The sequence below is a fragment of the Balaenoptera musculus genome, chromosome 15 (genome assembly GCF_009873245.2).
Source record: "Balaenoptera musculus isolate JJ_BM4_2016_0621 chromosome 15, mBalMus1.pri.v3, whole genome shotgun sequence".
In the NCBI taxonomy this organism is placed as follows: domain Eukaryota; kingdom Metazoa; phylum Chordata; class Mammalia; order Artiodactyla; family Balaenopteridae; genus Balaenoptera; species Balaenoptera musculus.
The window spans coordinates 9,344,377-9,367,454 of record NC_045799.1 but is presented as its reverse complement, the minus strand read 5'-3'; the positions used below and the strand labels follow the sequence as shown (position 1 = coordinate 9,367,454).

The following is a 23,078-nucleotide window of genomic DNA, read 5'->3' as shown; positions in this document are numbered from 1 at the left end:
TTTCAGAATTGGGTCAGAACCACAGACAAGCTATTACCTGGCAGTCACCAGAGGCAAAATGATGAGAAGTTGAACTAATGATTTTATTCACTACTCCTTATCCCTCCCTGCATATGCACTTTTCTTCTTGGTAAAAGATTAGCCTTGACCAGTGTCTAAGTTTGGCAAAACAGAAAGGGAGGAGAGGGTTGAAAAAAAAAGAAAGAAAAATGATCGTTTCATGTACCTCCAGTTAAGACTTGATCTCCTGAAGACTGAGATTTTCAGTGGTACCAAACATTGACACCATTTCTCAGTGTTTGTCTGAATCTCTGGCTCTCTCTGGGCTTTTTTCCTAAGCTCCTATGTTTTATTAATTATGTAACACATCGGCCATCTTAGAAGAATGATTAATGGGACTTCAGAAACATGGAAATAAATAAGCCAAGCTTCAATATATGATTATGTAAGCTTGATATAAACCCCAGGGTAGCCATCTTTTAAGAAGTGCGCCTGAGGAGTTGAACACAGCCCGTTACTACAGTACTTAAAGCCTGGCAGCACCATGAGTTATCACCTGGTGGTGGATGGCGCTTTAGATGAATTTGTAATTTGAAAAGTTAAATTAACCCTGAAATATATTATTTGTCTGTTTTCCACTCAGGAAAGAGATCTTCACATAAACAGATTCTTACTGGCTGGTGTGAAGAGTCATTCCAAGGTAAGCTAAGCTCAGATACGTGCTAAATTGATGGTGGCTGTTATTTTTTTATAGCAAAGAAAGTCAGTTTTTGGAAAAGGACACCACCACCACAAAAACGTATTTTCAAAGAAAATGCTGTTGCCTTCTTCATAGTCTGTGTGGTTACCTGATAGTTTGTCATGCGTTTATTTGCCTATTTGTTCATTTTGGGTCTCCCCACTAGAATATAAACTCTATGAGGTCAGGGTCTTGGTTATTTAGTTCAGGGCTCTATCTCACTGACTATAAGAATTCTGATACACGGCAGATACTCAGTAAATTTTTGTTGAGTGAATGCAGAAATAAGTATTTGTTGTCAAGAGAAAATGACTTTGGAATTTGTGTGGTCCTGGAAGAATATTGATTGGCCCAGGCAGTGATATTACTGCTCTGTGGGCAGGCTCATTTATTCGTTTATTCAAACAATCTTTATTGAGGACCTACTATATCCTAGACCCTGTTCTAAACACTGCAGATATGGCAGTTCACAGTGCACAGTTTCTCCTCCTTATGGACCTTACCTTCTCATGGGGAAAACAGAAATCAAACATGTAATTACACAAGGGGTATATTTAATGAAAAGTTGGGTAATAATTTTGAAGAAAAAAATACAGGGGCCATGAGAACATGTTGAAATGGAAGCCTAGTCTAGCTTGTAAAGACAAGGAAATCTTCCCTAGGGAAGTAATATTTAACCTGAGACTTTAAGGATAAATAGGACTTGGGGAGCGTTAGGAGCAGAGAGAAAGCATGAGCAAAGGTTCTGAGGTGGGAGCAGCTTCACTTTTGAAATGCAGCAAGCAAATCAGTGTGGCTGTAGCAGAGAGAGAAAGGAGGAGAGGGCAGAGCGTGGAAAGAAAGCAAGCTTGTGTGAAATGGCTGGGTCTGTGAAAGCCATACTGAAGGATTCTGCCTTTATCCTGAAAGCAATGTCATTGAAGTGTTCCAAGTAAGGTAGTAAAGTGATCAAATTTTAATTTTAAAAAAGTTATTCTAGTAAATTAGAAATAAAATTATTTTTAAATGGTGAGAAGAATCCATTTTTAGTTTTCCTTGGGTTCTCTTACAAGAAGGAAATAACAGATACTTTTAAAGTAAAATAATAAAGAGCTAATGGTTGGGGGTAAAAAGACCGTATCTCCAATTATCCATGTATTAATTCAGTTCTACTCCAGAAACATCTTCATCTGAGCCTACTTCTGAAAGTGACACAAACTTCAGAGATTTAATGAGATTTATTGGTTTTGTTTTGAATTAAATAAGAAATTGCTAAGGTGGTAGGTGTTCAAAATGTTTTCCCCCTTTGCTAAACTTGCATAGATACTGTCAATTCATGAAATTATTTGATCAATTGTTCTTTAATTTGTACAACAAATATATTAGAAGAACCTCGTATATGTCATGCCTTAGTTGCCAGGGCTAGAAATGAACGTAAAAATATTCTCTGTGAGCCATGTAAATGGTGTTCAACAAGTGTTTGACAAATGGCTGAATGATAAATAGGGTGCTTCCAATCAGGAATGGACACAGATAATACAATGTGGCCCTTGTTATAAGATATATAAGAAAAAGAAAGTGCTCTGGGAGAAACCAATCTTACATGAGCATAAAAAGAATAGGAGGATATCAGGGAAGACTCCAGTGAGCAGATAACATTTAATTTGGCTTTGGAGAATCAATAGGAGTTCCTAAGCAAAGAACATAGCAAAAACAATAGCCAACAGGCAGAATTGCCTAAATCTTAGTCATTTTGTGGTTTAACCTCTCATATACCACATTCTTAATTTTTGCCATGACCTTTTCCTTTCTATACTCTTGTTTATTTTAAAATTTTTATTTTTTCTAGTCATTATTTTTATTACAATCACAGATTAAGGTTGGAATATGAGTGGCGGAGAAGTACTTTCACCTCCTTGGTTAAATATATTCCTAGGTATTTTATTCTTTTTGATTCAATGGTAAAAGGGATTGTTTTCTTGATTTCTCTTTCTGATACTTCATTGTTAGGGTATAGAAAAGCAATGTATTTATATATATTAATTTTGTATCCTGCAACTTTACTGAATTCATTTATTAGTTCTAATAGATTTTTGGTGGAGTCTTTAGAGTTTTCTTTTTTTTTTTTTTAATTATTTATTTATTTATTTATTTTTAATTTATATATGGCTGTGTTGGGTCTTCGTTTCTGTGCAAGGGCTTTCTCTAGTTGCGGCAAGTGGGGGCCACTCTTCATCGCGGTGCGCGGGCCTCTCACTGTTGTGGCCTCTCTTGTTGCGGAGCACAGGCTCCAGACGCGCAGGCTCAGCAATTGTGGCTCACGGGCCTAGTCGCTCCGTGGCATGTGGGATCTTCCCAGACCAGGGCTCGAACCCGTGTCCCCTGCATTGGCAGGCAGATACTCAACCACTGCGCCACCAGGGAAGCCCGAGTTTTCTTTATATGGTGTCATGTCATCTGCAAATAATGACAGTTTTACTTCTTCCCTTCCAATTTGGATGCCTTTTATTTCTTTTTCTTCTCTGATTGCTATGGCTAGGACTTCCAATACTATGTTGAATAAAAGTGGTGAGAGCGGCCATCCTTGTCTTGTTCTTGATCTTAGGGGAACAAGCTTTTAACTTTTCACTGTTGAGTATGATGTTAGCTGTGGGTTTGTCATAAATGGACTTTATTATGTAGAGGTATGTTACCTCTATACTAACTTTGTTAAGAGTTTTTATCATGAATGGATGTTGAATTTTGTTAAATGCTTCTTCTGCATCTATTGAGATGATCATGTGATTTTTATCCTTTGTTTTGTTAGTTTTGTGTATCACATTGATTGATTTACAGATATTGAACTCTCCTTGTATCCCTGGAATAAATCCCACTTGATTGTAGTGTATGATCCTTTTAATGTATTGTTTAATTTGGTTTGCTAATATTTTGTTGAGGATTATACTCGTGTTTAATATTTTTATTTAAATAGACTTAAACGTTTAGTCTTATCCTAGGTAATAAGAGCTATAAAAGCATGGTTCAGTGTGTTGATTTTAGTTTTCCTTAATACATATTTGAAGAAATAAACATGCTAAAGATTGCTTATCCTATGTCCATTTTCCCCATTCCCTTTTTCTAACAGAACCCCAATGTGTTGGGTTATCCATCCACCTTTCTTTCATGCAATAACATGCCACATTCTCAGTTCAGGAGGATAGAACCTAATTAGTCTAGTTATCACTTAGCAAAATCTCATTCCCCTCTCCTGTGATTGGTTCAGGGGCAGTCATATGTCCCAGTTCTGGCCAATGAGAGGAAATAGAGGTCTGCAAGGGGATTTCTGGGAAAGATTTTCTTATTCTGAAGAAGACATCTGAAGAGGATATTTCTGCAACTCTGGAGCTGCAGAAAAACTCATCTTGTGACCATCAAAGAAGCCAGCCTGCAGGTAAGGCTCACATGTTAAGTGGCAGAGTGGACACATGGAAAGAATCTTGGTGTTGATGAATCATAGGACCGCTCTCTTAACCAGCTGAGAGTTGCTCTAGTTCTGGATCTCTTACTGTATAAGAGAATAGTAAAGGTCTAGATAGTAAATATTTTAGACTTTATAGACCAAAGGCAGTGATCAGGGATATTATATAAGTATTTATATAACAAGAGACAAAACAAATTTCTACCAATTACTTACTGATGAAATTCAAAATATAAAAATAATAGAGTATAATTTTTTATAGTAGAGATTTACTAAGGAGAAGAATGGATTTGTGTGTGTGTGTGTGTGTATGTGTATGTGTGTGTGCGTGTGCTCTCTGTCACCAAGTGGTTTGCAAATATTTATCTGTAAAAACCATTCTTGGTTTGCAGATCATGCAAAAGCATGCAGAGATTCAGATTTGACTGGTGGGCTATAGCTTGCCAACCCCTGTTTTAAGGCAATTTTTCTTTAACAATTTGTATTGGTTGAAAATTATTCACAAATAATCTCTACTATTCATAACCAAGAGCATTCTAATTGACACACATTAAACATCAGAATAAAAATTTCTCTATGAATCACCCCAGACCATCTTACGTTCACCATGGGATGATTAACCAACTTTAGGAAGTAGTAGTTTATATTCATTAAACACTTATTTTGTGCCCAGTATTGGATTCTAAATATTTTATATGTATGAATGAATTTAATCCTTACAAAAACCCATCAGGTAGGCATTATTATCATTGCCATTTTGTATATGAGAAAATTATGTCACCAAGCAGTTAAGTAGTTCTGCTAAAGGGAGGTGGTTAGTAATGTTAGTAATTCTCTGCCACTGTGATGTTCACTATGGTCTTTCATCCCGATATATGTGCAAATGAACCATTTACATAAACTTGCTTCTGATTCGAACTTCCCAAACTAACTGGCACATCTCAGGGAAGTCAGATATGGAAACAGATGATGCAGCTTTAAAAAAAATTATCATTACATTTCTTTATGGTTAAAGAGCATCTGGAGCAATCTAAGAAGTTAGAAAGGGAATAAGAGATTTTACAACATAATGTGCCCCAGGATTGCCATACAAGTGGGAAACGTGTTAGTTGAATGATGGCTCTGTGCCTTCCATTTTTGGTATGCTTTATGCAGATTTTGAGAACATTACTGTAGTGAGGTTAGATCTTTATTTATTTAGTTTTGAAGAATTTTCTTTAATTCTAGCATTGCAGGGAATAACGTAGCACTCCAAATAATAATTCATACTAAAAATGGAGAAAATGAAGAAATCGTACCCTGCACGGGGTAGAGAACAAAGAATAAAAATGTGAATCATTAAAAAGCAAAAAACAAGGACTGTAAATAAACCCCTATAATTATGTATCACAAAGGGAAAGTCACTCCACATGGTTCAGCAGCCTCATCACCAGCCTCACTAATAATCATTGCAATCTCAGTCTCTCCCTTAAGATAATGAGCAGCACACACTGGAAAGAAAAAAAGTGTAAACATGAGCGACAATTTCTCATCTAAAAACAAAACAAAATTCAATGGCTCACCTTAAGGTTTGCTACTGAGCCCTAGTGCAGAGAATTTTCATTTACAATCTGTCCCTTCCTTTAAAAGGTCAACTAAGGAGGAGATACAACAGAATTATGAAGGTTGCCTTACTAACTAGACAATACATTTCTCCCTGACCTCCCCCAATGGTGGTCCCATCTGAAATGAACGCAGAGAGTTCATGCTTCAATAATTAACCAAATTTAAAGACAATAATTAGTAAACAATTTTGTCACCCTTAAAACTGTACTGCTGCCATTAACATTTCTGTAGTTCTCCAATTACATTATAAATCAAAAGTAATACAAAAAGACAGTGTAATAATGAGAATGCAAAGGCTGCATCAAAAATTCAGATGTCAGCTTCTCCCTCTCTCTGTCATCCTTCTGTAAATTTATTTTATTTTCTCAAGCAATGTAGCCACAAACGCATCATCATAATAAATGCCCCTTTTACCTCAGAAAATGATACTTATTAGAGCCAAGAAACAATATAGAATATGGGTTTATTATTTTTTCTTCTCCACAGCTGCCCTTTCTTCTCTAGAATTTATTTTGAACGACAAAAAAATAAAAATCCTTGTGAACAGGGAAGAAAGGACTGAAGAAGCATTATGCAAAACAGATGTAAAACAGTCTCTATAATATTGCATGTTTCTATTGATACTTTATTTCTGTCTTTTTTTGCCTGTCAAGGTAATCAATAGAGTTCTTCCCCAGACTCATCTTTATGTTTCCTCTCAATTATTGTTGTTCCACAAAAAATTGGATCATCTCAAACATACCTAGTAGGATAGAAGGAAAGATAAGTCAGTTTTTTTGGTCTTCTTTTTTAAGATGATGTTTTATCTGTTGGAGTGGGTTAAATTGCTGTACTTTTTGAGCACATTCTATTTTCCTGCTCCTTCAAGAAGTCATTTGCAGCTCTGCTTCTTGGGTAATGTAGCCTATTTTATCAAAAAAAGAGTAGATCTTAGTTTTGTTGCATGTACATGGGCTTCTGGAATGCTTGTGTGTTTGAATATCATACGTTCAATTCAAGGGCTCCCTTTGACTTTCTGCATTGGGCAGAGCAAACTCATTCAAATGTCCCATCCCCGGCTACCCAAATGCTTATGCAGGGATGTCATTTAGGCATGGGTAAGGTCGATCATGAAGGTTTTAAAGTCTGCTTCAATTTTTCAGGAATGTTTTGCATCCCAGTCACATATACCCCAGTATAAGAGGTCTTAGCCATTTGTAACTTGTCACCTGGTGGATTTCCAAAAATGAAACTAGAACATTCTTTAACACCATACACAAAAATAAACTCAAAATGAATTGAAGACCTAAATGTAAGACTGGATACTATAAAACTCTTAGATGAAAACATAGGCAGAACACTCTTTGACATAAATTGCAGCAGTATCTTTTTTGATCTGTCTCCCAGAGTAATGGAAATAAAAACAAAAATAAACAAATGGGACCTAATTAAGCTCAAAAGTTTTTGCACAGCAAAGGAAACCACAGACAAAACGAAAAGACAACCCACAGAATGGGAGAAAATATTTGTGAATGATGCGACTGAGAAGGGACTAGTCTCCAAAACCATGCGGCTCAATATCCAAAAAACAAACAACCCAATCAAAAAATGGGCAGAAGAAGAAGACATACAGATGGCCAAGAAGGCACATGAAAAGATGCTCAACATTGCTAATTATTAGAGAAATGCAAATCAAAACTACAATGAGGTATCACCTCACACCAGTCAGAACGGCCATCATCAAAAAATCTATAAACAATCCTGGCAAGGGTGAGGAGAAAAGGGAGCGCTCCTACACTATTGGTGGGAATACAGCCACTGTGGAGAACAGTGTGGAGGTTCCTTAAAAAACTAAAAATAGAATTATCATATGATCCTGCAATCCCACTCCTGGGCATATATCTGGAGAAAAACATGGTTCGAAAGGATACGTGCACCCCAGTGTTCATTGCAGCACTGTTTACAATAGCCAAGACATGGAAGCAACCTAAATGTCCATCGACAGATGAATGGATAAAGAAGACATGGTACATATATACAATGGAATGTTACTTAGCCATTAAGCAATGAAATAATGCCATTTGCAGCAACATGGATGGACCTGGAGATTATCATACTAAGGGAAGTAAGTCAGACAGAGAAAGACAAATATCATATATCACTTATATGCAGAATGTAAAAAAACTGATAAAAATGAACTTATTTACAAAATGGAAATAGACTCACAGACTTAGAGAATGAACTTACGGTTACCAGGGGGAAGGGTGGGGGGGAGGAATAGATTGGGAGTTTGGGATTGACATGTACACGCTACTATATTTAAAATAGATAACCAACAAGGACCTATTGTAAAAAAATAAACAAAAAATAAAAATAAAAATACAGAGGTGTAAAGCTGATGGCAGAGTAGCCCCTGTTTTCCCAAGGTTTCTGAAACATCTGTGAGAGAGGCGCAGAATTCACTGCCACGTAGTTTAGATTTCCTGGTAGGAATTCATTGTCTCGTGTGCCAGCCTGCATACTGGCAGTAGTGTGGTTCCTGGGAGAAACCTGGCATTTGTGTTGTTAAGTCCACACTGGAGCACAGGACAGATCCCACTCAGAAGATGAGTGCACTTAGAGAAGCAGATGGGCTCTGTTTTACGAAAACTCCAAGTACATACATTCTAACTTGAATAAACCATACACGTTTGGAAGGGGAGTGATTATGTTATAAATGGATTGTTCACTTTTAGGGCGTTTACACAGAAGCTTTCTTTTAGCTAGGCAAATGTTAACACATATGAAAGAGGATTTGATTTTGAAATCACTTGAACAGAATCTATTGTATGTACAGTTGACTCTTGAACAACATGGGTTTGAACTGCCTGGAGCCACTTAAATGAGAATTTTTTTTTCCAATAAATGCTACAGTATACATGATCCGAGGTTGATTGAATCCATGGATGTGGAACCGCAGATACAGAGGGCCAACTATAGGATCTGAGTGTCTGGATTTTGCTATCTGTGACAGGTCCTGTAACCAATCCCTTGCGGATACCCAGACACAACTATACTTCAAATACACCACTTGGGGTGGGAGTACTGATTGGTCACAAATATTTTCTCTGTGACAAAAATGGAAATTAAAATTTTATGTTTTTATCTTTCCATCTAGTTTCTATCTAATGCCCAAATTATCTTAAAACAATGATAAAAGTTGTAATCAGAAATTCATCCAAATCAATTGTCCTAGTTTGATTTTGTGACTTCATTTAAAAGTTGAGCCAAGTCTAATTACAAGGGTTGAAAACATTGCTTCTTGATCTTTCCATGCATCTCTTCTGTTCATCCATACACACCTGAGCAGAATTATTCTAAGCACATTGAATCTATGTATTCTCTCTGAGTCTCAGTTTATTATAGTAAGGGTCATGAAAAAAATTATAAAAGAAATGTTAAAAAAAAGAAAAGAAGGGAAAAGCAAAAACTTCTACTTATTAAGAAACCCCTTTTAGCCAGTGGGGCTCTGAACGAATCCAGGGGCATCAATAGTTTCTGAACTGCAAAAATATTTCCTAGTCCTGTGAATTATAAAAACCTCTGAAGTCCAATATGAATCCCAAATACACTGATAGGATTAGAAATATCATTTTTTAATAAAAATGCATAACAGAGTAGGACATAAAATGATGTATTTCTGTTTGAAACCATGAAAGTGTACCATATTTGTCTGGAAATGTGTATGTGAAATTTAAACAATCCCTGAAGACATGCATCTAGTTTTTTTTTTTCAGTTTGTTCTCAATTGAAATTCCACTTTCAAAGTTTGTGCTGCCAGCTCCCAACTTCACACTCTCCCTCGCTCCTGTTTCCCTCAATTTCCTTCTGTTTATGACCCTTTTCAGTTGCGCCCCTTGATTTATGGTCATTTGTATGATTGCTCTGCTTTACTTTATGGCAGTTTATGTCATACTGGTCTTGTCATAAATGACTACCACAAATTGAGGTAAAAAAGTCACTACCAAAAATTGAGGTAAAAAATCATAAAACATTAGTGAGTCCCTGATACTCAAGTTTCTTTAGAATAAGCCCTGACAGTTACCAACCATAAAAAAACAGATTTGGACATTTGAAGGGTGCAGCATTTGTAAAAGTAGTAATAATAATAAAAAATAATAGTCACTAAGTTTTACTGAACTTTCTGTGTCCCAATCACTATGTTAAACTCATTTCATACATTAGCACATTCAGTTGTTCTTCTGTGTCTGTAGGTGACTGATTCCAAGACCCCTGTGGATACTAAAATCCACAGGTGCTCAAGTCCCTTATATAAAATGGCATTGTACATTTGGCCCGCTGGGTCCGCGGATTCTGCAACTGTGGATTCAGCCAACTGCATTTCGGGATCCAGACGCAGATCTTGCAGCTATAGAGGACCAACTGTATAATTCTTGTTACTTCTCTATATGGAAGAAACTGTTATCACTCCTATTGTGCAGACTGGGAAACTGAGGCACGGAGAGGTTCAGTGCAGCCAATAAGTAGTGGAACTTCAAAAAAATCCATACTCTTATTCCAGAGCCCGTGTTCTTACCCATTATGCGTTCAGGTGCTACAACTAACCCTGGATGCAGATGAGGGGTTGAGCTGATTGAAATGAATTTCGCGTTTGGCAGACAGCTTACACTCTCTATAAGCCCTTGTTACCTTCAGACCTCTCCCACTCTCCTCCCCTTCCCAGCTCACAAGCCCTTCCAACACAGTGTGACGAAGCCCTGCTGTACTACATGTATTTTCTGACCTTGCCACATATTCTAGCTCCCAAATATTTGTAGCACCATTTCCTTTCCAATTCACCCAGCTCACTCCTGAACTTGTCCTTCAACGTCTCAGCTTTGCCAACACTTCTTAAGCCAGAAACCTGAAGAAGTCCCTTTGATTCCTCCTCTTCCCAGCTTGCAAGTCCTGTCTTTGCTACCTGGAAGATGCATCTCACACCCATCCTCACTTCTTTTTTCCACCTTTCACAAGCTGGGTACTGCAAGCTGCTATCACGTTTTTCCTGAACTGGTGGAGAACCAGTTTCCGCAAACACTCCTAATGCCCTCTCCTCTGTGTTCTACGTGGGAGCAAAAGCATTCATAAAACACAAGCTGTGATTGTGGAGCTGTTAGCCCCACTTATCACTGTCATTGGCTTCCTTTTGTACTCCATCTGACTCCTGCCTCTCTCATGACCTTGTCTCATGCCCCGTCCCTGCCTCACGGGCCTCCCTCTGAACTAAGAGAATTCTTTCCTAACTTGGAAACTTCACACAGCTTTCCTCTCTGTCTTGGATTCCCAGCCCCTAACCTTACCTGCCTTTGTCTTTATATGGTAAGTCTGTTCTTCATTGTTTCCTCCTCAAATTCACCTTCCACCTGTCTTTAATTCTCTACCGCAGCAACCGTTTCCTTCATAGGTCTGATCATATTGTTTAGTGATTTGTTTGCTTATTGATGATCTGTCTCCTCATCTAGATTGTAAGCTCCATGAGGACAGGCCCACAGCAGTGTTCCTAGCATTTGGTCCAAGGTCTAGCACAATAGCATAATAAATATTTGTCAAGTGGATATACACAGTCTTATAGGAATGTCTTGATTCCTCAGCTGGGTTGTGAGGGCCGGAAGGACAGAAGTGTGTCTTCTGTTTCTGTTAAATATGTTATAGCACAAGCATTCATATCCTTGGCATAACATGGATGTTAATTTAATACATAGTGGTTGGCTGAATTATAACAACCCTTATAAAATCTTGGCTCACAGGATTAAGACAGTGTGTGGTGCTGGATTGGGATAGAAGGGGTATAAAACGTGGGGAATGGATCATAAAACAGATTAGGACAACAGTTTCTATGATCTGTTCAATTCACTAAAATAAGTATCTGAGCATTTGATTAAAGAAGAAAAAGGAACAGAGACATTAAAGAAGAAAAAGGAAAAGAGAAGAAAAATAGGAACCAGGAGGAAAAATAGAATCAGTGTATTTTTTTCTTTCTTTCTCTCTCTCTTTTTTTTTTTTACCCCCTCATCTGCTGGCTTTTCCAAAAATCTTTGTAGGTTTCTTCTGTCACATCCTTAGTGAAGTGTAAATTTTAGTTTCCAATATAGATGGCCATTTCCAGTGAATTTTAGCAAGGAACAAAATTTCATCTGAGACTGAAATTTGGCATCCTTTTGCCTCTTCGTGCTGGGAACTATTTTTTGTCTTTGCAAAATGCAATGAGATATAAATCCCGTTGCTTTTATTTCTAAGTGGTACTACACCAAGCCGAAAATGGACTGGGAAAAAAGGAGTGCCTCCAAACTAGGGCCAGCCATTGCAGTCCTGATTTATAGTATGTGCCGTATTACACGGGAGAACTCAAATCAGGGTCCTATAAAAATGGGAGGCTATTTTTAATTGTACTCACTTCCAATCCCCTTCCTCTCTTTGCAAATTTCTTTTCACCCTGGCACTCCTAGCTAACGAGATTGCCACCCACAGAAAAGCCTGCTACACCCAACAGCTAACATTTGATGTGACACCATTTGGGAGGCTGGCAATTCACAGAGCATATGGAAGACTTCAGATGGGGCTTGAGGAACATTTGGCTCAGGGTTTCTCATGGTGGGGAGCACTATCGGCCCGTGGAACGGGCCAGTTCTTTCCTGAGTGGGACTGTCCCGCACATGACAAGATGTTTAGCATTCCTGGAACCCTGGCATTACATGCCAATGGATGCCTCCAAGTCATGGTGACAAAAGTACCCCCTCTTCCCTAAACATCACCCTCGGGCTACCCTGTCTGCTTTGGCCAAGAACCACCAAGAGGATTTTAAAACTTTCCCCAGCCATCTCAAGATGAAGGTTCACATTTGTGACCATGAAAAAAATCAAGAACCAATTCTTTGATATTCTTAAATCGTAGTAACAGTAATAATTATCTTTTAAGTATTTATTATGCATTATGTACCTTCAAAGTGTTTTGTATGCATTTTCTCATTTGGTCCTCCATGAAGTAATTATCAGTGTTGTAGTGAGATCTATTTAATAGTAAGACCGAAATGTGTCCAAAGACCCACTCAGGGTTGCCCCTTGTCACCCTGATGACCAGACATCACTGCTGTCATGGCTGGAAGAGTCTGTGTTGTCCCCTCCATGTCTGCTTCTATTGCTTTACCTTTTCTTTCTCCTTATCCTTCTTTCCCTGCAATATTAAAAAAAATTTTGTTCTTTTTCAATGGCTTCTTGCTCCTCTTCCCAAATAATTTAATCTATAAAAAATGAATAGAATTTTCTATTTTCTGGTTACAGCATTAAATAACAATAGCTAGATGGATTATCGCCAAATTTAGAGGGTATAGTTTGGGATATTCAGACTTGTAGTGTCTGTAGAGTTGGTGAGAGTCACTGTGTGGTGGTGACGGACACGTATGGTGATACTCCAGGGTAGCCAAAATAGGTTCAACAAGAGGCCCACGTGACTAGAGGAGAGATGGGTCATGTCAAGATGATGTGGTTACGGTAACAAACAAAAACAAGTGCTTTCAGTGTGAGCTCCAGCCAAAGGTCACAAGGACAGATGTTGGGAATGCAGGAGTTGATCCGATCTGTAATTGAGTTGCTTCTTTATGGGAAACTCCATGTGGCATCCTCAGGTGAGGTCAGCAGGAGTTTCTTTTCTTTTCTTTTCTTTTCTTTTCTTTTCTTTTCTTTTCTTTTCTTTTCTTTTCTTTTCTTTTCTTTTCTTTTCTTTTCTTTTCTTTTCGGAGTTTCTTTATTTACTGATGTTTAATGACGTGTGCAAATGTGTCCTGAGGGTTTGCTGTGTGCTGGGGGATGGGGCGGAAGGGTGAGTAAGCTCTGACCCCAGCTCTCCGGGAGTTCACAGCCTGGTAGAGCAAACTGAAACGTAGGTAACATCATGCCCATTAAAAGAGAGCAAGAGTTCTCAGCATCAGCGCTACTAACGTTTGTGGTGGGATAATTTTTTGTTCAGTCAGGGCTGTCCTGTGCATTGTAGGACCTCCTGTGCCTCCTGAGACATAAAGTTTAGCTCTATCTGATCCACTGTGGCTACCCACAACCTCAAGTCAAAGCAGTTTTTTAAATAAAGGTAATTACGTCCCTAAGAATATTTCTGGTTTTGGCTGGTAGGATGTTAGAGTTTCAAAACCTGTATGTTTTGTACATATAACATGCTTTAAAAAATAAATATACTTTAAACAGTACTATCAAATGATTGTATTGTATTGTGTTAACATGTTTTCTAGTCAAGCTGTTGTAGCTACAAAACCAAGAGGTCCACTGAACTTGAATTAATGACTAAATGTGTACAGAGAGAAGGGAGTGAGAGGTGCCATGAGGTCAGGGAGGCCCAGAATTGACGGCTAAAAGGGTAGACAGTGCACAGTAGGTCCACAGAGGCTGAGAGTAGCTGAGGCATCACACTGCCAGGGCACAGGGTAGAGCATGGGGTTTGTCAGCTTCGGCGGGCACCACCTCCCAGAACCATCACTGCACCCCAGGGCTCCTGCTGGATGCCATTGCACGTCCCTGGGGCCTGGGTGTGAGGCAAGTCCTGTATCCCTTAGTTCCCTTTGTATTCTTTTTTCTATTTTAAAGATTTATTTGTATTTATTTATTTTGGCTGCACCGGGTCTTAGTTGTGGCATGCAGGATCTTGGTTGCAGCATGCAGACTCTTAGTTGTGGCACGCATGCAGGACCTGGTTCCCTGACCGGGGATCAAACCTGGGCCCTCTGCATTGGGAGCCTGGAGTCATAGCCACTGGACCACCAGGGAAGTCCCATCCCTTTGTATTCTTACGGTAAGCCCTACCACCTGAGGTAACATGAACACAAGCCTGTACCTTCCAACTAGGAAAGTAAATACCTTGATGATGTCAGTTTGTATTATATAATTGTGCAGGCAGGGAGAAGGGAAAGAAGAAACTAGCTCACCTTTGGGCAAATCCTTGCTTTGTTGAGGTTGATGAAACATTTGGAAGTTAATCTGTTGAAGGAACTGGAATTCTCTGGGCAGATGCCAACCTGCAGCGGAGAAGTGGTCTAGAATTGTTGAGAAAATAAAATGGTTCAGAGGAAAAGGTTTGCTTCTATGTCAGTAAGTGGGTGTTTCATGGGCAGATAATCAAAATTTAGCCCAGACAATAAGAAAAGCATTTGAGCATTGAGAAGGACCCATTTTAGATATCATCTGCTCAGGGAAGACTGCTCTGATATCCTTCCTCCCCAAAGGAGACTGACTTTTGTCCCCTTCTGCCAAGATCCCCAGTCACCCTCTGCATACGTCTGTTGTCTTCATACTGCATTGGATTATAATGATCTGTTTACTTGTCTGTCTCAGCTGGGCTCTGGGATCCCCAGAGGCAGGGCCTGTGTCTAATTCATCTTTATATCCCCAGCCTCTAACCCATAGCCTCCCTATAATAGGTGATCAATAAACTTTTAAATGAGTGAATGAACAAATTCACTCCTAAGGCTCCCCCCATGTACATTTTTTAGGAGGGGAAAAGAATTCATTTTAACTTGAATATAGGTTTTCTTTCCCAAAGAACCTATTGGTAAAGGACAGCTACAGATATCTTCCGAGAGAGAAAAATGATAGAACAGTCTTCCATGCTATATTTCAAACTTATGTCAACTTTTCTTTAAAAAAAAGTCTGTCCACCAGCACTAGTATCATTTTTCAAATTTCATGTCATCCTTTTTCAGATGCTACCCATCCATCATTTTAGGCAGAGAGTATCCATCATGATTGAAGCTAAATAATTTTCAAAGCTGTCAGGGAGTGGACACCAAAAAGGTCCCCATTTCATCTGAACAGAGTTATCCGGGGCTGGTGGTGAGGATCCTGCTGGGAAAGGAGGGATGGCATCCTGGGAGTGCCTCTTAAATTGGTTTCAAATGGAACTAAGAAAAAAATTCATTCTAGAAGTTAGACCTTAATTCTCTTCATAAAATGTCACACACACACCCGTCAATCTCATAGTTAGGTAAGAGTTTATTTTCAGAGCAAGATTTTAGGTTAAAAAGAAAGTCCATTTTTCTAATCACTATGTTTTCCTTAAAAAATATTTATATATATAGTTTTTTTTTCTAATTTTAGAAGTAAATCATGTTTATTTACAAAATATAAAAAAGTGTAAGCAAGAAAATAAAATTCATGAACTATCTCAGCGTACAGAGATACCCACTGTAAATATTATTTTTGTTGCAATTTTCTCTCAGGCAAGTGCACACACACACGATGTGTATATATACACTTATATGTATATATATATGTGTGTGTATGTACTATAATTTTTTTTTACAAATTTGGTGTTATATTCTCTATGGAGTTTTACATCCTGCTTTTCTCACGAAATTATATCTTAAACATTTTCCTGTGTCATTAAATATTCTTTGAAAACATGATTTTTCAAGGCTACATTATATTTGATTTTATGGATATACCATAATTTATTTATCTCTTGTTAGACATGCTGGTTGTCTTGGCTTTTTGCAATATGGTATTTTATTTATTGCATTTTCCCTGTCTTTCACCTTTTCTGTGTTTATCATCTATATAATTCTCAAGAATCATAATCTTATCTTTTTATTAGAATGTCAAAGATAGGTAAATGGGTTTTGTTTTTATAACTCACAAAGATTCAACCTACAGGAAGCTTTTTGGTTGTCTCTTAAATCAGTAAGAGCTATTATACATGTTCACTTTTATAATATAGATTAAATTCTGTCAATTAAATGAGTGTGCTTGTATTTCTTTCCTGTTTACTGATTTGTTGTGAGTTGATGTACAAGTCCTTGTTTTAGATCTGAAGAGGCTACAAATACATCCAGAATGGGTACCTAGAAGGTTTCTTTAAGGGAGAAAATAAAATGATGGCACAACTCTTGCTAGTTTAGAATCTTAGCTGTGCCACTTGCTTGCTTGGGTAAACTTGAGCAACTATTTTTTGGCCTGTAAGAGCCTCAACTTTTTTATCTATAAATTTGTGGGAGACAAAAGCATCTAAGACTTTACAAGTTAGATGTGAGGATTACATGGGACAAAGTATATAAAGTATACTTATCGTGGGGTGCCAGACACAGGGGATATCTGCCCATCACAGAGAATGTTGTTATTATTTATCCTGGTTTCTAAGTTAAAGCAAGTTGAATGTTAGATGTTTCTTCTTGGGATAAGGATAGAGAAGTGGCAGAAGCCTTGCCTTATTTGTTTTCTTTTTTAAATTTTATTTAATTTTGGCTGCATTGGGTCTTCCTTGCTGCATGTGGGCTTTCTCTAGTTGCGGTGAGCAGGGGCTACTCTTCGTTGCGGTGTGCGGGCTACTCTTCGTTGAGGTGTGCGGGCTTCTCATTGCGGTGGCTTCTCTTGTTATGCAGCATGGGCTCTAGGTGCGCAGGCTTCAGTATTTGTGGCTCGCGGGCTCAGTAGTTGTGGCTCGTGGGCTCTAGAGTGCAGGCTCAGTAGTTGTGGCACACAGGTTTAGTTGCTCCGTGGCATGTGGGATCTCTCTGGACCAGGGCTCAAACCCGTCTCCCCTGCATTGGCAGGCAGATTCTCAACCACTGTGCCACCAGGGAAGCCCGCCTTGCCTTATTTGACCAGGCAGTCAGAAACAAAACCTTTTTGAGTAGGCTGGTGTCTGGCTTTTCTTTTTAATTTTTCACAGCTTTACTGAGGTATAATTTACATACCACAAAATTCACCTATTTAAATGTACAACTCATTGATTTGTAGTTAATTTGTAGAGTTATTCAATTATCATTCACAATCCAAATGTTGAGTAGTCTCTGAGATACAAGATAAAGGGATTCTCTCCCAACAAAAATGTAAGCAATTCCTTTGTTTAGTTAGAAGAGCTTAAATGGTCATGAGTTAGACCCTAGAAGGGTCACCCAGAATGTATGACCAGTCATCTATGATGAATACATGTACTGCAAGTTAAAAAGGGAATGAGGTAAGGCTGAGAATCTTTATAAAGAAATTATTCTGAATAATTTCTGACTTAAAGAAGAGAAGCAAGAATAGTATAGAGTATTCCCAGGTGAAGGTTAGAGGGATTTCCCAAATATTCATATTTTACTACAGTTTCTTTTTTCCTTTCATTCTCTCTCTTTTTCTTCCTATCTATCTATCTATCTATCTAATTTTTTCCAGGACTGTTTTAGTAAATTGCAGACATGATACCCCTTCACCCCGAAATACTTCGGTGTGTATTTACTAAAAACACATTCTCTTATTCTCTTGTAATTATCAAATTAGAAAACTAAAATTGATATAATACTGCCATTTAATATACACATAGACTTCTCTCATATTTTTCCATTTTTCTCAATAATTCCCTTTTTAGCCAAATAAAATCTAAAATTGTATGTTCCTTTACAGTAAGATAAAATATAAGATTAAATATAAGGTCGATGCCTCGATAGGCTCAGTTCCCTCACTGTACCTGAAAAATGGACCAAAGGGCATGTCAGCTCTTGGTTATATTTACCAAATCACCTGGAACCCATTTTAAAACCTTTCATGGCCGTGCCAGATTTAAACCTACAACTCTTTCTGGTGGGCCAGGCAGAGAATTTCTTCTTGGTATTCTCAGAAGCTGGCACTATGCCTGAGCTATGGTTAATGTTTGGTATATGTTTGTTAAGCAACCAAACCTAGAAAGAAAGCAAATTTAAAAGTAGTTTCTGCATCACCTAAGAATAAAGGTACTTAAGGCTAATTCATCTGAGGACTGTTTTTTTTTAATTGAAAATTTGGGACTTAAGATGTATAAAAATGTCTTTCTGTTACTTGGGTGCCATAGGGCGAATTGTGATGTTATTAACTGTAATCATTACAATAATCTCCATAATCACAGCAGCTCCAACATACTGATGACAATGAAGTGATTTTTCTCTTTATCAGAACCATTCCTTCTACTAGAATCTGAAAATGATCTTTATATTTAAACTGAGGACACTTTTGAAAACTGCAGCTGCTAAGACAAAGATTTGAGTGCAAGGAGTTTGCAGGGAAGGTTATCTCAAGAAGCACTGGTAGGAGAGTAGCGAGATGAGATAGGAAAAGGCAGACACAGATAAAGGGTGAATTATCTAACAAGTCATGATTGTGGGCTACTGGGGCTCAGCCCCATTGGACAACATAGAGATAGTGTGGAACAGAGTTCTGCGGAGTTATTCCAACAGAGGGGCAATGGAACTGGGGTATTTATCCACCAAATCCCTTCAGTTATTGGTTGAGAGCTGCTCTCAAGAGGTTTTAACTCCCCAGCATGTCCAGCCCCACCCCATGTGAGAGGCTAACAGGCTCTAGCTGCCTTCAGAAACCCTTTTTCAAGGAGTCCCAGGTGCTTGTAGTTGGAATCTGTTGTGTGAGTGCACATGGGCGTGGTGCCTGCCTGGGGATATAGATGGACCGCTTTTAGCTTTGGTTCCATTTTTATGATTTGGAACCAGGTGTAAGGAAAGGAAAGAAACATTTTCAAAATTAGGTATTTGTTGTTTAAGAAAATATGATCAATTAAGAGTCAAGCTATTCTTTCTTTTTTTTTTTTTCTTTTTTGAATGAAGTGGACAAGTAAAGATCCTTCTATGGCTAAGCCATTCCAGCTTCCAGTAGCAAGGGGTATGAAGATAATTTCATTATGCCTAACTAGTACTGGAAAGAATGAAGCTAACTCCAGTCGCTTGAGGGAAGGAGTAAATTAAATGCTGATGACATTGACCCGGTCACAAACTACATTCATTGATTATTTTAATTTTGTCTCTTCTGCACTCAAACACCCAGAGCAGTGGATTTCAAGGTAACTAAAAGGTTGTTTAGCACATCTTAAAAAGAGTCATGAATAAGTAGAACAAAGAGATCCCTATCAAACCGAAAAAAGAATGGTTGCGCTGAAGTGTGTACTATGCATGTAGGTGTACACGAATAATCATTTACTTCTGTATAGGTGTGTATGTAGTTGATGTGTGTACTATGCATGTAGGTGTACACGAATAATCATTCACTTCTGTATAGGTGTGTATGTAGCTGATGTGTGTGCTATTGCATGTAGGTATACACGAGTAATCATTCACTTCTGTATAGGTGTGTATGTAGCTGATGTGTGTGCTATTGCATGTAGGTATACACGAGTAATCATTCACTTCTGTATAGGTGTGTATGTAGTTGATGTGTGTACTATGCATGTAGGTGTACACGAATAATCATTTACTTCTGTATAGGTGTGTATGTAGCTGATGTGTGTGCTATGCATGTAGGTGTACACGAGTAATCATTTACTTCTGTATAGGTGTGTATGTAGTTGATGTGTGTACTATGCATGTAGGTGTACACGAATAATCATTCACTTCTGTATAGGTGTGTATGTAGCTGATGTGTGTGCTATTGCATGTAGGTATACACGAGTAATCATTTACTTCTGTATAGGTGTGTATGTAGTTGATGTGTGTACTATGCATGTAGGTGTACACGAATAATCATTCACTTCTGTATAGGTGTGTATGTAGCTGATGTGTGTGCTATTGCATGTAGGTATACACGAGTAATCATTTACTTCTGTATAGGTGTGTATGTAGTTGATGTGTGTACTATGCATGTAGGTGTACACGAATAATCATTTACTTCTGTATAGGTGTGTATGTAGCTGATGTGTGTGCTATGCATGTAGGTGTACACGAATAATCATTTACTTCTGTATAGGCGTGTATGTAGCTGATGTGTGTGCTATTGCATGTAGGTGTACACGAATAATCATTTACTTCTGTATAGGTGTGTATGTAGCTGATGTGTGTGCTATGCATGCAGGTGTACACGAGTAATCATTTACTTTTGTATAGGTGTGTATGTAGTCGATGTGTGTGCTATTGCATGTAGGTGTACACGAGTAATCATTTACTTCTGTATAGGTTTGTATGTAGTTGATGTGTGTGCTATGCATGTAGGTGTACACGAGTAATCATTTACTTCTGTATAGGCGTGTATGTAGCTGATGTGTGTGCTATTGCATGTAGGTGTACACGAATAATCATTTACTTCTGTATAGGTGTGTATGTAGTTGATGTGTGTGCTATTGCATATAGGTGTACATGAATAATCACTTATTTTCTGTATAGGTGTGTATGTTCATCAGAAGTGGTACATGTGTGTTCCAGCAGAAGAGAAAAAGGAGAAAATTAGCAACTAGAACATTTAAATGAAAAGTGAGAAATAACCTATCCTAGCTGATTCTAGCTTGTCTGAAATTTTCAAACAATGACGCTATGTGGTAGGAGATAATTAAAACTTTAGGAGAGGATGATAAAACGAAAGTGTGAAAATTTGTTTCTGTACTTCCAGCTTCTTAAATTTCCACTGGCTTTATCTGGGAAAAAAAAAAAAAAGTTCAACCGTTTTGGAAATTTAGACTTTATAAACAAAACCAAATGATTGAAACATATTTTCAAAATGACTAGCTGAGTTTTCATGGGGAATATACCAAATCAGAAATAATAAACAGAGTTAAAAATTAATAAGGAAATGGTTTGGGTTGTGGAGAGGGGTCTTTTCAAGAGAGAGTAAATCTAACCAGATGCCACTTAAATTTACTTTTCTGTTTTCACTGTCTCACAATATGCAGGGATTAATTTGTTGAAGGACTAAGCTTATAGTGTAAAAAGTAGTTATTGGAACACAAAAGTTTATGCTTCTGAAGAACAGTGGAGAAGAATTGGTTGGACTATTATTCTCATTCCTGAACTTTAAGAAGTAGGAGAAATGTCTAAATGAACCTCTAGCACTAAAGGATTCAGATTAGAAAAATGTGTGACAGGAGTTACAGTGAAAAATGTTAATGTACTTGTACCAGCATTAAGCACTTTCATCCCTCTATGAAAAGTGCAAACAAATTCCAAGAGTTCATCCCAGTTCTCTTTCGGCATCCATTTCTTAAATCCTCTAAACATTTTGGTGAGGTGGAGACGGCATATTTTAAAATATGGGGCTTTCTCCATCCCCACAAGTAAGATAAGCCTTGATTGACTTTCCCGTAAATTCACCAGACTTAGGGCTGCTAAATCTCAAAATGCCATGTTGCCTTTGACTTGAGCACGTGTCCTGCGCAGGAGAAAGTGACTAGAGTGAGGAATGCTGGAGATTTGGCATGAGCACCAGCATGTGCTGGTGACCTCAGAATATAACGGGGGAAGGGCTGGAGGATGTGCAGTTTCCTGTCTGTCCCAGAGGTCACAGAAACTTGGCAGATAAAAGTGCAGACCACTCTGCTCTAACCATGCCTGGATCTCCATGGAACCCAGCATCAGCCTTTATTGTGTACTCTGTGTCAAGCTTGGACTTGCACATTTTATTTTTGCCAGTGATTCCTTGATATTTAAATTATTATTTCATACACTATTAGAACAAAAACCGTGTATGTACTAACTTGGACTGTCATGTAAGATCCTTAAACACACACACACAAACACACACATACACTCAACACATCCCTACCATCCAACATCACTATAATTTCATGTAGAAGTCTTTTTACCATAGTAAAAAAGTAGGAAAAATGGCTCATTTAAAAAGCCATTCTGAAAAAACAAAATTCTGGCAAGAATGTGAGGAAAAAAAATCCATTCCGCAAATGCACCATACTAATACAAGATGTAAATAATAGGGAACTGTGTGCATGGGGAGAGAGGAATGAGAGAATTCTCCATATTCGCCAATCAGTCTTTCTGTCAACCTAAAACTGGCCTAAAAAATAAAGCCTATTAATTAAAAAAATTCTGTAAAATGGTGCAGCTGCTATGAAAAAACAGTTTGGCAGGTCTTCAAAATGTTGAAAATAGAATTACCGTATGACCGCAGTTCCACTCCTGGGCATATACAAAAAAGTTGGACACGGGTCTTCAAACGAATACTTGTTTGCAAACGTTCATTACAGCATTATTCACAATAACCAAAAGGCAGAAAACACCCAAACGTCTATTGACAGATGAATGGATAAACAAAATGTGTGATATACATGCAGTGGCATATTATTCAGCCATAAAAAGAATGAAGGACTGATACATGCTACATTATGGTTGAACCTTGAAATTATGCTAACATACAGAGTCACATATTATGTGATTCTGTTGATATGAAATACCCAGAATAGGCAAATCCATAGAGACAGAGAGGAGATTAGTGGTTGCCAGGGCCTGGGAGAGGGAGGAATGGGGAGTGACTTGCTAATGGGTACTGGGTTTCCTTTGAGGATGATGAAAATGTTTCGGAATAGATAGAAGTGATGGTT

At 38.1% G+C, this 23,078-nt stretch overlaps 1 long non-coding RNA gene across 1 annotated transcript in view; it reads left to right on the top strand.

Moving 5' to 3' along the window:
• Positions 1-641: 641 nt before the first annotated feature.
• LOC118882024 overlaps positions 642-23,078 on the top strand; it is a 201,052-nt gene continuing 178,615 nt past the window's right edge. The window contains exon 1 of the long non-coding RNA XR_005016650.1: positions 642-700. This is a non-coding gene — a long non-coding RNA (uncharacterized LOC118882024). The remainder of the gene's footprint in view (positions 701-23,078) is intronic.